We start from the raw sequence: 12207 nt of genomic DNA on the forward strand, positions 1-12207 counted from the left end.
TCTTTGAATTGTTAATGTTGCATTTATCTGTTTCTTCCTTTATTTGATTTGATGCTAATAAGTGGTGACATTAATTATTGATATTGATATTTCAAAGGAAGTTACTTTTATCTCTAGTCTTAAAACAATGGCATAAATCAAAGAAAATCATTTGAAATAAAAAGATTAGTTGTTCTAATCCAAACCTGTCATTAATAAAGTTAATTAAGAAAATATCTAGTTAAAAAATCTATAAGCATATATTGTATTAGCATTAGCTTTACTTTCTTGTCTCTAAAACTAATGGCTATTGCACCCCAGTATATTTATTTTTCTAAATATAGTGATATTTTATAAAAGGTAATAATTACAACTTGTCATCATCTGATATTTCTAATGGCACACTTTTGAAGAATTATTTAGGCATGGGCAATTTCATTTCCTTAATCATGTTCATCTATCAATGAGGCATGCAATACTATGTATCTCTTACTGTTTTAAAGGAGAATATTGTTTTTAAATGTGTTCCACATGGATAAAATGTAATATCATTTTGCAACTAAAATACAGAGAAGTAAAACTAGATTCTGGAAATTGTCCAGTACAAAATTAAACTGCAGAAGTCTATCTGGAGATTTTCTTCCACATCTTTATTCCTCTTCACTGCCCCTTGGAACCCATTTCAAATGTGGATATCAAGTTCCATAAAATAGGGAAATGCATTGGTCCAGTTGTGTAAAGTAACATTTAAATGGAAAAATTCAAACAGCATATTTCTAATCTCTTCTGACTTTTAGTGAGAGGACTAAGAATAGGAATTAGAAAGAACTGGTATTTTATGTAACACAAATCCTATTGCTTTTGAAGGAACTTTTTTTTTTTTCCCATAGACCAAAACCAGAGTGGGTGATTAGTTTAGGTTCATGGAAATTGGAACATCTGGCACAACATTCCTCTTACCCAGCTATTCCCCCTTGTCTGTGGCTGAAACGCTTAGGCAAACTTTGGCATGAGAGTCTATCATTTGCTGTACCATCCCTTTCCTTCCTTATTTGCCAATTAGTCTGTCATTTCAATTTCCACTTAATCCTCATGAAAATAACATTTTGCCATGTGCTCAGTCACAGTCATGCCCAACTCTTTGCGACACATGGACTGTAGCCCACCAGTCTCCTCTGTCCATAGAATTTTCCAGGCAAAAATACTACAGTGGGTTGTCATTTCCTTCTCCAGGGGATCTTCCCACCCCAGGGATTGAACCAGCATCTCCTGCATTGCAGGTGGATTCTCTACTCACTGAGCCATCGGGAAAGCCCCAACATTTTGCAAATTGTAGAATATTTTTATAGGCTCCCCATAGGGTCTTCAGTTTGAAATATTTGAATATTTTAATGATTCTGATTTAAAATATTTTTGTGTAATTTTAAAAAAGTTTCTTAATACCCATATTATGGTTATCTTGATTTTTGCTTAATACTAATACATTCACTTAATAGAAATGACTCAAATGTACTTTAATCTCTCTTTTAAATTATATCCTGAATCATGACTATATCATTCAGAGTTTGTGGGGTAGTTGACCCCTTTAGTAAGGCAGGGGGTTTGAAATGCATGTTTAGACAAAATAAAAAGAGAGAGATTTCAAAGCAATATTCTCCAATTTAAAAAAAAAAATATCCTATGATAAACTATAATATAAAATAATACCAAAAAAGAATGTAAATGTATATATAACTGAATCACCATGTTGTATAACATGAATAAACAACACTGTAAGTCCAGCTTCTCAGGTTACCCAGTGGTAAAGAATCTGCCTGCCAATGCAGGAGATACAAGAGATATGGGTTCAATCCCCTGGTAAGGAAGATCCCCTGGAGAAGGAAATGGCAACCCACTCCAGTGTTCTTACCTGGAGAATCCTATGGACAGAGGTGCCTGGTGGGACACAGCCCATGGGATCACAAAAAGTCATACATGACTGAGTGAGCACACAGCACACAAATCAAGTACACATCAATACAAAATAAACACACAAAAATAATTTCAAATTCCTAAAGAGTCAGTCTGAAGGAAAATGAATTCCAATGTGGAGTGAAGCCTATGCCAGTCAGGTGGGCTAAGTGATGTTTGTTCTTCAGTAAAGGATTATGTGACATGACCAAAATAATGCCTTTGCCTTCTAGCGAGGATTAAGAGGAGAAAAAAAAAGAAAAAAAATGAAGGAAATAGAGGGAAGGCAAGTGACCAAAATTCCTGTTTCTCCTTCCACATCCTGGTCTGCTGTTTGTAAGCTGAGCTGAGGATGAAGGCATGGGGACTGTGACTATATGGTGCAACTGTGTACACGGATGTGATAACTGTTCACTGCAGTCCTGCAGGCAGGCTCAGCATCATAGCTTCAGGCACAGACCTGGGTGCAGGGTGCTGCAGACCGTCAGGACTTCATGGGCAGGGACAAAAACAGAAGTTCTGCAGCACTGCTGCCTGTTTCCATAAGAGAGAAGTTTATTGGAACACAGACACGTTTGTCATGTTACCTATTGTCTTTGTCTGTTTTTGAGCTTCAGTGGCTGAGTTGAGTTTGTTGGAATAGAGATTAAACACTTACAAGGCTAAAATATTTACTCTTTGTCCTTTTAAGAAAAAGTTTGCCAACCCCAGGTCTAGAGTTTCAACAGGGCACAGGTGAGGCCTAATATATGGGTCCTGAGCAAGCATACAGAGAACAGAGTATGTTACAACAGCCTCCAAGGAATACAAGCTGGAGGAGCCATGTTCATGGGACCTCCATTGTCTCAGAAACAGGAATATGAAACAGGCTCCTACTGGCTTCCTAGGGCCAATTATTCACAGCTCTTCCTATACATTGGTAATTCAAGATGCAGTCATTGGAGTGTTTACAAAGTGGAAATTGACAAGTGCTACCAATCAGAGCAGGAACATGTACATTCATTCATTCATTTAAATTCCAGGTAGCTTATTTTAAAACATTTACCAGTATAGCACTGCTCAAAATATTGAAGAGTCAGAATTCACTGACAGTATTTTGAGGTTATATAGGCTCTCCCACCTACCCCAAAATCCATCTTAGAGCTGTGCTGAAAGGAATGACAAATATTCAAGTGGCTAATTGTTTTTATGCTCATAATAAGGATTACCTATGGTTTTAATTATTAAACTGGCCTAGTTTTAAAAGCAGATTAGCTTAAAATCTCTTGACTTATTTGATTATTCATTCACTTACTCATTCATTCATTTATTCATTCCTATATTTGTGTATTGGAGAAGGCAATGGAAACCCACTCCAGTACTCTTGCCTGGAAAATCCCATGGGTGGAGGAGCCTGGTAGGCTGCAGTCCATAGGGTCATTAGGAGTTGGACACGACTGAGCAACTTCACTTTCTCTTTTCACTTTCATGCATTGGAGAAGGAAATGGCAACCCACTCCAGTGTTCTTGTCTGGAGAATCGCAGGGATGGGGGAGCCTGGTGGGCTGCCTTCTATGGAGTCACACAGAGTCAGACACAACTGAAGCAACTTAGCAGCAGCAGCAGCATATTTGTGTATTTCTGTTACCTGGTAGGTCAGCTCTTTAGCAAAATGAAATGAGTTAACAGATTTGTTTCTATAGATTAGTTTTTAGTGTAAGAAAATTTCCAAATACACATTGTGTATATATACATATATATATTGAATTGTATTGAATGGAAATATTATATATATATATAGGTAGAGTTTGTATCATTTTAAAGCTTAAATGCCATGAATGTTTCTCATAAGACTAAATACTCTTGAAAACATGAAAAAAAGCCCATAAATTGTATTTCACTTTCTCTTTTTATATTAGTAAATACTATTTTTACTAGTAAATTAGTAAATATTATTTTATATTAGTAAATATTATTTTTCTTTCATATTGAAAATATTCACACAGGAAAAAAAATAGGGGTCTTCATCACCATCTAGATACTGAGAGGCTGTCTTCTGAACTATAGTTCTCAGTAAGGTCTCAGTAAAGTCTCAGAACATGACTTGCACCTTTTAGGCTGTTTGCATATATAATATCAATTTATAAGTTTATTTCATCTTTAATTCCATATTGCTGGAAAAAGCTTAACCAAGTTTTCTTGCTAATTTTTCTTAGCTGCAAGTATTACAGGTGATTTCATACTTTAGGTAATGAAAAGTTAACTGTTTTCCATACAGTCAGAGCATGACAGTGATTCAGAAGTTAGCCTATACCCTTAACACTGTCAGTTTCAAGTCATCAACATGAAAATCCTTGATAACGTTGAAAGACATTGTTAGAATCAACTGATTGATGTGCCTCCCTCCTTGTTAGATGCTCTATCGTGTCCGACTCTTTATGACACCATGGACTGTAGCCCACCAGGCTTCTCTGTCCAAGGGATTATCAAGGCAAGAATACTGGAGTAGGTTGCCATTCTGTCCTCCAGGGGATATTTCCCAACCCGGGCTTGAATTTGGGTCTACTGCATTTCAGGCAGAAGAGTTTTGAAATACTATTTCACTTCAGTTCCTTTGCATCGCTGATTGATTTTTAAAAATCCATATTTATTTTTCCTGCCTCAAGTATTTTACGTAATGATATTAACTCTTCAAGGCTGTTTTCCTGTTTTACCTCGAAGGATACTCACATCTCCCCTTCCGACTTTTTTTGTCCTAAATTCATTAAAAGCATTGCTCTGTCGTAGATTCATATGCAGGTGCTCTGGTTGTTTGAAGATCATGGGAAAAACTTGGTTTTGTAATGTGTGGCAGTTTGGAGGTCATTTTGGAAGTTGTGGTTCCTCACTCGTGGTCACATTCATCTGCTCGATTCTACTTATTTCCATTGACTATTCCACAGGTGGCTGAGGATTTGCCATGCTAGACATAGCATCTCTTCCCCTCAAATCCCCAGAAATTTGATGGGGCCAATGGGTATCTGTGGGTTGCCAATACTTCAAGGTGTCTGGATTTTTAATTCAGAGGAAAACTTTTCTTCTATGTTTTCAGGGACAGATGGAGCCACATATGCAAAACATGCCTCATTTCTAGGTGGTTGGCAATCTTACTGAACTCGGAGCCACCAGGGCTGTCAACAGGTAGGTATTCGGTATGTAAACTTTGATTCACATCCTCTTCAGATTGCAACAGGAATTTAAAGGCAGGGGGTGGGGGTGGGGTGAGGTGGGGTGAGGGGTGGAGCTCCTCCTTACAGTCAGCAATTCTTGCCCAGTTAATGCATATGAAGCATGGATGAGCTTGAACGTCTCCAGCATCTCCAAGACCAGCTCCAAGACAAGAAGCAGCATTTCTTTTCAGTGGCTTTTTAATCAGATCTCTGGCTTCTTGTATGAGGTAAGAAAATCGAGTTTACACTTGAGGACATTTCTTTCTCTTCTCCCAAGTTAAGGAGATGCTCCAGTCAACATGTCCTATATTAACGCTCCCCAATTCCACCAATCCCCAGCTCTACTATGGCCACTTCTCATCAATATTTCAGGGGTTATCTATACTACTGTTCCACAAAATGTGTGTGTGACTGTTCCACCATGAATACATTTTTTGAATAGTCCAAATTCTTAGTTCCCATGACCTTGTGAATAAGTATGACTTTCTCTGGCTTCAGGTGTCTGTAGATAGTCACTTTTTGATGTAAATGTCCAAAAGCCATGGGGATTTCTGCCAATAAAGCAGGTTGTGTGTTACATAAATATTTCCTCTTTTTTTCTAACTGCATAAATAATTCTCCTCTGCTGAGATACTCAAGGATGAAGTAGAATTCTCCACCAGTCAGAAAAGCATAAATTAAATCCACAATGAAGAGATGCTTTACTTTCTCCAGAATATTCCATCCTGATTTTTGTATGAGCTATATCTTTAGCACTTTTTTTTGTTGTTGTTACTCTCATTGTTTTCTTAAGCACCTTCATGGCAAATATTTTCTGGGTTTTTGTTTCTGTTATTTTTCATACCTGAAAACCTTTCATAGGTCCCTATACCAAGGACTGCTGCTGCAGCTGCTGCTGCTAAATCGCTTCAGTCGTGTCTGACTCTGTGCAACCCTATAGATGGCAGCCCACCAGGCTCCCCCGTCCCTGGGATTCTCCAGGCAAGAACACTGGAGTGGGTTGCCATTTCCTTCTCCAATGCATGAAAGTGAAAAGTGAAAGTGAAGTCACTCAGTCATGTCCGACTCTTAGCGATCTCATGGACTGCAGCCTAGTAGAGTGGGGTGCCATTGCCTTCTCCGATACCAAGGACTAATGTAACTCAAAACATCCCGGCTAGAATTTTTCTGTCCCTCTGTCCACAGTAGTTTCTGAGATTTCAAGTTTCTCACAACACTCCATGCCAAGGGCATATGGTCCAATGACCCCATAGTTCATGTTTTCATTTAACTGATCTCTCTCCTTTAGCTCATCCTCAGAGCCTATATCCTCTGGCTGGTCCAGGCTATTTCAGACACTCCTGACATGTCCTCAGTTTCCCTGTTTCAGAAGTCTGGTGCTGGGTAGGAAGCCATCTCAGGTCCTTTATGACCTCAAGGGCTGAACCCTCCACCTCTGTAGCCATTACGAGCTATATGGCCTATCATCTATCTATCTATCTATCTATATTTAAACCATCTATCCTTTGCCTAAGAGAAGGTAAAGTTAACACAGAGACTAATGAACAGACTAGGCAAAAAAACAGGTTCAGTCCATGATCTCTACTTGAAATGACTACACAACAACATACTTTCTGAATAGAAAAAAGCACAAATATAGCACTTTGCAAGGGACTATTTTGGCTGTCAATGGGAAACAGGGTGGCTCAGATGGTAAAGAATACAGCTGCAATGCAGGAGACCTGGGTTTGACCCCTGAGTTGGGAAGATCCCCTGGAGAAGAAAATGACAACCCACTCCAGTATTCTTGCCTGGAGAATTCCATGGACAGCGGAGTCTTGTGGGATTCAGTCCATGAGGTTGCAAAGAGTTGGACACGACTGAGCAACCAACACTTTCACTTTCTTTATGGGAGATAGGAAGAAGGTGGAAAGTAAGACAGTCCCCAAGCAGTCCTACAATCTGAGCACTCCATCCTACCTACATCCTCTGGCCCAGAAATCCATGCTTCTTCAGATACTGTCAAGAATTCGCCAAACTGTTACTCAAATTAAAATAAAATAGCTACAGATGAGACATTTTCAGAACACGAATTTTGTCATTTACTTAAGAATCTCTAAAGTAAAGAATATGAGTGTGTCTAATTGCCCACCAGAAGCAAAAAATCATCGCTGCCAATTTTGAGAAATGCAAACATTTTTAGCAAAATTCGTGTTTGGATGCTTATTTCATCTGAAAGTTGTAACTACTTAAAAAGTATTTATGCAAATGTATTGACATACACCTTTATAATTTCTCTATTTCTTTATGTTCAGTTCACTTCAGTCGCTCAGTTGTGTCTGACTCTTTGTGATCCCACGGACTGCAGCAATCCAGGCTTCTTTGTCCATCACCAACTCCCAGAGCTTACTCAAACTCTTGTCCATCAAGTCGGTGATAGCATCCAACCATCTCATTGTCTGTTGTCCGCTTCTCCCGCCTTCAACCTTTCCCAGAATCAGGGTCTTTTTCACTAGGTCAGTTCTTTGCATCAGGTGGCCAAAGTATTGGAATTTTAGCTTTGGCATCAGTCCTTCAAATGAATATTCAGGACTAATCTCCTTTAGGATGGACTGGTTGAATCCCCTTGCAGTTCTAAGGGACACTCACACTTTAAAGCATCAATTCTTTGGCCCTCAGCTTTCTTTATGGTCCAACTCTCACATCCATATGTGACTACTAGGAAAACCATAGCTTTGACTAGACAGACTTTTGTTGGCAAAGTAATGTTTCTGCTTTTTAATATGTTGTCTGGTTTGGTCATAGCTTTTCTTCCAAGGAGCAAGCATCTTTTGATTTCATGGTTGAAGTCATCATTTGCAGTGATTTTGGAGCCCACAAAAATAAAGTATCTCACTGCTTCCATTATTTCCCCATATATTTGCCATGAAGTGATTGGACCATATGCCATGATCTTTGTTTTCTGAATGTTGAGCTTTAAGCCAACTTAGTCACTCTCCTCTTTCACTTTCATCAAGAGGCTCTTTAGTTCCTCTTCTATGTTTCTTTACATAAGATTATTTAAAGGAGAGAAACAAGGTATGTGATATTTATGTATGTGACCTGTTGAGACAGACACCACAGTTTTGAAATCTGGCCCAAAGCCTTATCAGCTGTGTCCCTGAGCTTATTTCTTCCCACAGGGCTGTAGTTTTCTCATCTGTAGAAAAGATTAATAATGATTCCTACTCCATCAGTTCAGTTCAGTTCATTCGTTCAGTCATGTCCGAATCTTTGCAACCCCATGAATTGCAGCACGCCAGGCCTCCCTGTCCATCACCAACTCCCAGAGTTCACTCAGACTCACGTCTATCAAGTCAGTGATGCCATCCAGCCAGCTCGTCCTCTGTTGTCCCCTTCTCCTCTTGCCCCCAATCCCTCCCAGCATCAGAGTCTTTTCCAATGAGTCAACTCTTCACATGAGGTGGCCAAAGTACTGGAGTTTCAGCTTTAGCATCATTCCTTCCAAAGAAATCCCAGGGCTGATCTCCTTCAGAACGGACTGTTTGGATCTCCTTGCAGTCTAAGGGACTCTCAAGAGTCTTCTCCAACACCACAGTTCAAAAGCATCAATTCTTTGGTGCTCAGCTTTCTTCACAGTCCAACTCTCACATCCATACATGACCACTGGAAAAACTATACCCTTGATTAGACGGACCTTTGTTGGCAAAGTAATGTCTCTGCTTTTGAATATGCTATCTAGGTTGGTCATAATTTTCCTACCAAGGAGTAAGTGTCTTTTAATTTCATGGCTGCAGTCAACATCTGCAGTGATTTTGGAGCCCCCCTAAATAAAGTCTGACAGTTTCAACTGTTTCCCCATCTATTTCCCATGAAGTGATGGGACCAGATGCCATGATCTTCGTTTTCTGAATGTTGAGCTTTAAGCCAACTTTTCACTCTCCACTTTCACTTTCATCAAGAGGCTTTTTAGTTCCTCTTCACTTTCTGCCAAAAGAGTGGTATTATCTGCATATCTGAAGTTATTGATATTTCTCCAGGCTATCTTGATTCCAGCTTGTGCTTCTTCCAGCCCAGCGTTTCTCATGCCATACTCTACATATAAGTTAAATAAGCGGGGTAACAATATACAGCCTTGATGTACTCCTTTTCCTATTTGGAATCAGTCTGTTGTTCCATGTCCAGTTGTAACTGTTGCTTCCTGACCTGCATACAAATTTCTCAAGACCCAGGTCAGGTGGTCTGGTATTCCCATCTCTTTCAGAATGTTTCACAGTTTATTGTGATCCACACAGTCAAAGGCTTTGGCATAATCAATAAAGCAGAAATAGATGTTTTTCTGGAACTCTCTTGCTTTTTTGATGATCCAGCGGATGTTGGCAATTTGATCTCTGGTTCCTCTGCCTTTTCTAAAACCAGCTTGAACATCAGGAAGTTCATGGTTCACGTATTGCTGAAGCCTGGCTTGGAGAATTTTGAGCCTTACTTTACTAGCGTGTGAGATGAGTGCAATTGTGCGGTAGTTTGAGATTTCCTTGGCATTGCCTTTCTTTTCTACTCCATAGGCTTGTCCAAATGACACAGGTTACTATATATCATGTATACAAAACAATACTTTCATAACAGGATTACTCAGTATCTATAGTCTATAAGACTAAGTCAAAAACAGATTTTTATATCTTGATATATATATTACCAAATCATCTTTTACAAATGAGGCGTGTTTTCATCACTTGCTTCATCTGATGAAATATGAAAGACTATTTTTCCAACATTCTTAACATCTCTTATATACTCATTTTTATCGTTTTCTGACATATGGTAGGAAGTACTACTGTGCTCAAATTTGCAGTTCTTGATTATTAGTAACTTTCTTCTCACAACTTTTTCTTTTTATTTTTTTCTCTTTCTGTTCTTTACCCATTTAGGGGTCATTTATATGTGTTTTAAAAATAATCAGGTAAAAACTTTCTAAATTAATAATTGTACATAAGCATTCATAAAAGACAAATATTTTGAAAACATTTTCTTCTACAATTTTTTCTGATGCTTTATTTTTGTCATGAAGTTTGTACTATATACTTTTTATTTATGATCTCTTTTCCTTTGCATTATTGATTTTATGCTTTAATATAATCTTATCTCAAAGGAAAACAAAAATATTCTCATGCCTAGTTTATAGTTTCATTTTTTCAAAATTAATTACTTTGATGTTCTGGAATGTACGCCACAATACAACATGAGACTGGATTATACCTTGATTGTTTTCTTTTTTTTTTTTTTCTCGTTTCATACATGATATTTTACATGTTTCAATGCCATTCTCCCAAATCTTCCCACCCTCTTCCTAGTTAACCTAGTACCACGAGTCTCCTGACATTTTATGTATTCATTATCATTTGTTTCTGTCTTATCTTAACTGTACCATTAAATTGCCTATCACTTGTGTCAGTTCTAGAGGCAAAATTGATCTTTTTTCATTTTTGAAGCTTTATACAATGTAAATTGAAAACTGTACTGGAGTAATTTTCCCCTCTTCTTTCTTTCCACCTACTTTCATGTTCCTTCCTTGCAACAAGATTCTGAGTATGTTTCCTAGTCTTGTCCATTCTGATCTTATCTGAAGTCTTCTGGAGGATTTCCTGAAAGGTATATCTTCCTGATTAAAAAGAAAGAAAAAAATGACTAAGAGAAAGTTACCTTTTTATTTTCCGGATTGGACCTGGTCGTGTGAGTATGTGATGCCTGATCTATAGGATTGTTGTGAACAAGAGAATACTATGAAGATGACCTAGAATGGTTGAGAAGCTGAGTTACATTCAATATAACCCTTGAACCTACTGCTCCAGACATTTTTCATGTTTTTATTTTTTAATGAATGCTCTTTTTAAAAGACTTTTTAAAATTCAGGTCATTTTACTGAATTTGTTAAAAGATTGCTTCGGTTGTATGTTTATTTTTTGGTCAGGAGGCATGAACCAGGGATGAAACCTGCATGCCCTGAAATGGAAGGCAAAGTCTTAACTGCTGGACTGCCAGGGAAGTCCCAGACATCTTTTGATACTGGATAATTAAAGTCAATAATAATAATATATCTTGTTTCTAAAACCTTCTAGCTGTTATATTTTCTCTAGAGATATCATTGAATTGACATGTCTTTATTAAATCAGTGATGAATTTGATTTTCTTTCCCTGATTCCTACCAAGTAGAAACCTAACGTCAACAATCAGTTCCTCTGAATCTCTCCCCTATTTTTCTCTCAGCCTCATCTCTGGCTACTTATCAATGGAGCTACATATTCAGGTTCCCTTGCTTTACCCAAGATGATAGTTCTGTATCCTATTCAATCAATCCTAGCTAGAACATCTTTGCTACTCATGCCCTTTTATTGAAATTCTTTCTTGTCTTCAAGCAGTCATGAATTACAAGAATCATGAACATGCCTTCTCTTGTCACAACTAAAATATGATGCCTCTTTATTCTGAACACCAACAACAGTTGGCTTATATCATTGAAATGGCAAGTTTCCACATGAGAATTAAAACCATTTACAGCCCCACAGCTTGTTTTTTACACTAACATGAATTTAATATTCTGTTGCCTGCAATTAACATGAATTGAATACTCCAGAAAAAATTTATCCATGGAAATGAAGTTATAGTAATTTTATTCATTGCTTTAGGAACTTGCTAAAAATCTGTTTATCTGAACAATGGACTATGCTACTTACTCATAGCTCCTTCTCAGAATAATATTTCTCTATTTAGCTGAACAAATAAATCTTTACTTTTCAAGATTCACTTAAAACCTTTCTCTCCCTGTGCCCACCAATCTTAAATTATTACAGAACAAATTTTGCCCAGTCCCAAACAGTGTTGGGAAACAGAATTAAAAACAAAGTCTCCCAACCCAGAAATTCTTTCCACAGAGGTAGTAGAGAAAAAGAACAGGTTTATTATTGAGTAAACATTAATTAAACCAGAGTGTGATGTTCATTACAAGCAATCTGCTAAGAGATTTCAAAGACAAAAATAAGTCTCACACTTTTACACAAGCATGCAGATATGACCTATTACTTACAGGTTTTCAAGATAAGTGATAAGTAGTCCT

The 12207-nt window shown here is 37.7% G+C and overlaps 1 pseudogene; it reads right to left on the minus strand.

The window, feature by feature from the left end:
• Nucleotides 1-4987: 4987 nt before the first annotated feature.
• Nucleotides 4988-6512, minus strand: LOC133226678 (ribosomal protein S6 kinase beta-1-like; annotated as a pseudogene).
• Nucleotides 6513-12207: the final 5695 nt, after the last annotated feature.

Source organism: Bos javanicus, chromosome 1 (assembly GCF_032452875.1).
Source record: "Bos javanicus breed banteng chromosome 1, ARS-OSU_banteng_1.0, whole genome shotgun sequence".
NCBI classification, from domain to species: domain Eukaryota; kingdom Metazoa; phylum Chordata; class Mammalia; order Artiodactyla; family Bovidae; genus Bos; species Bos javanicus.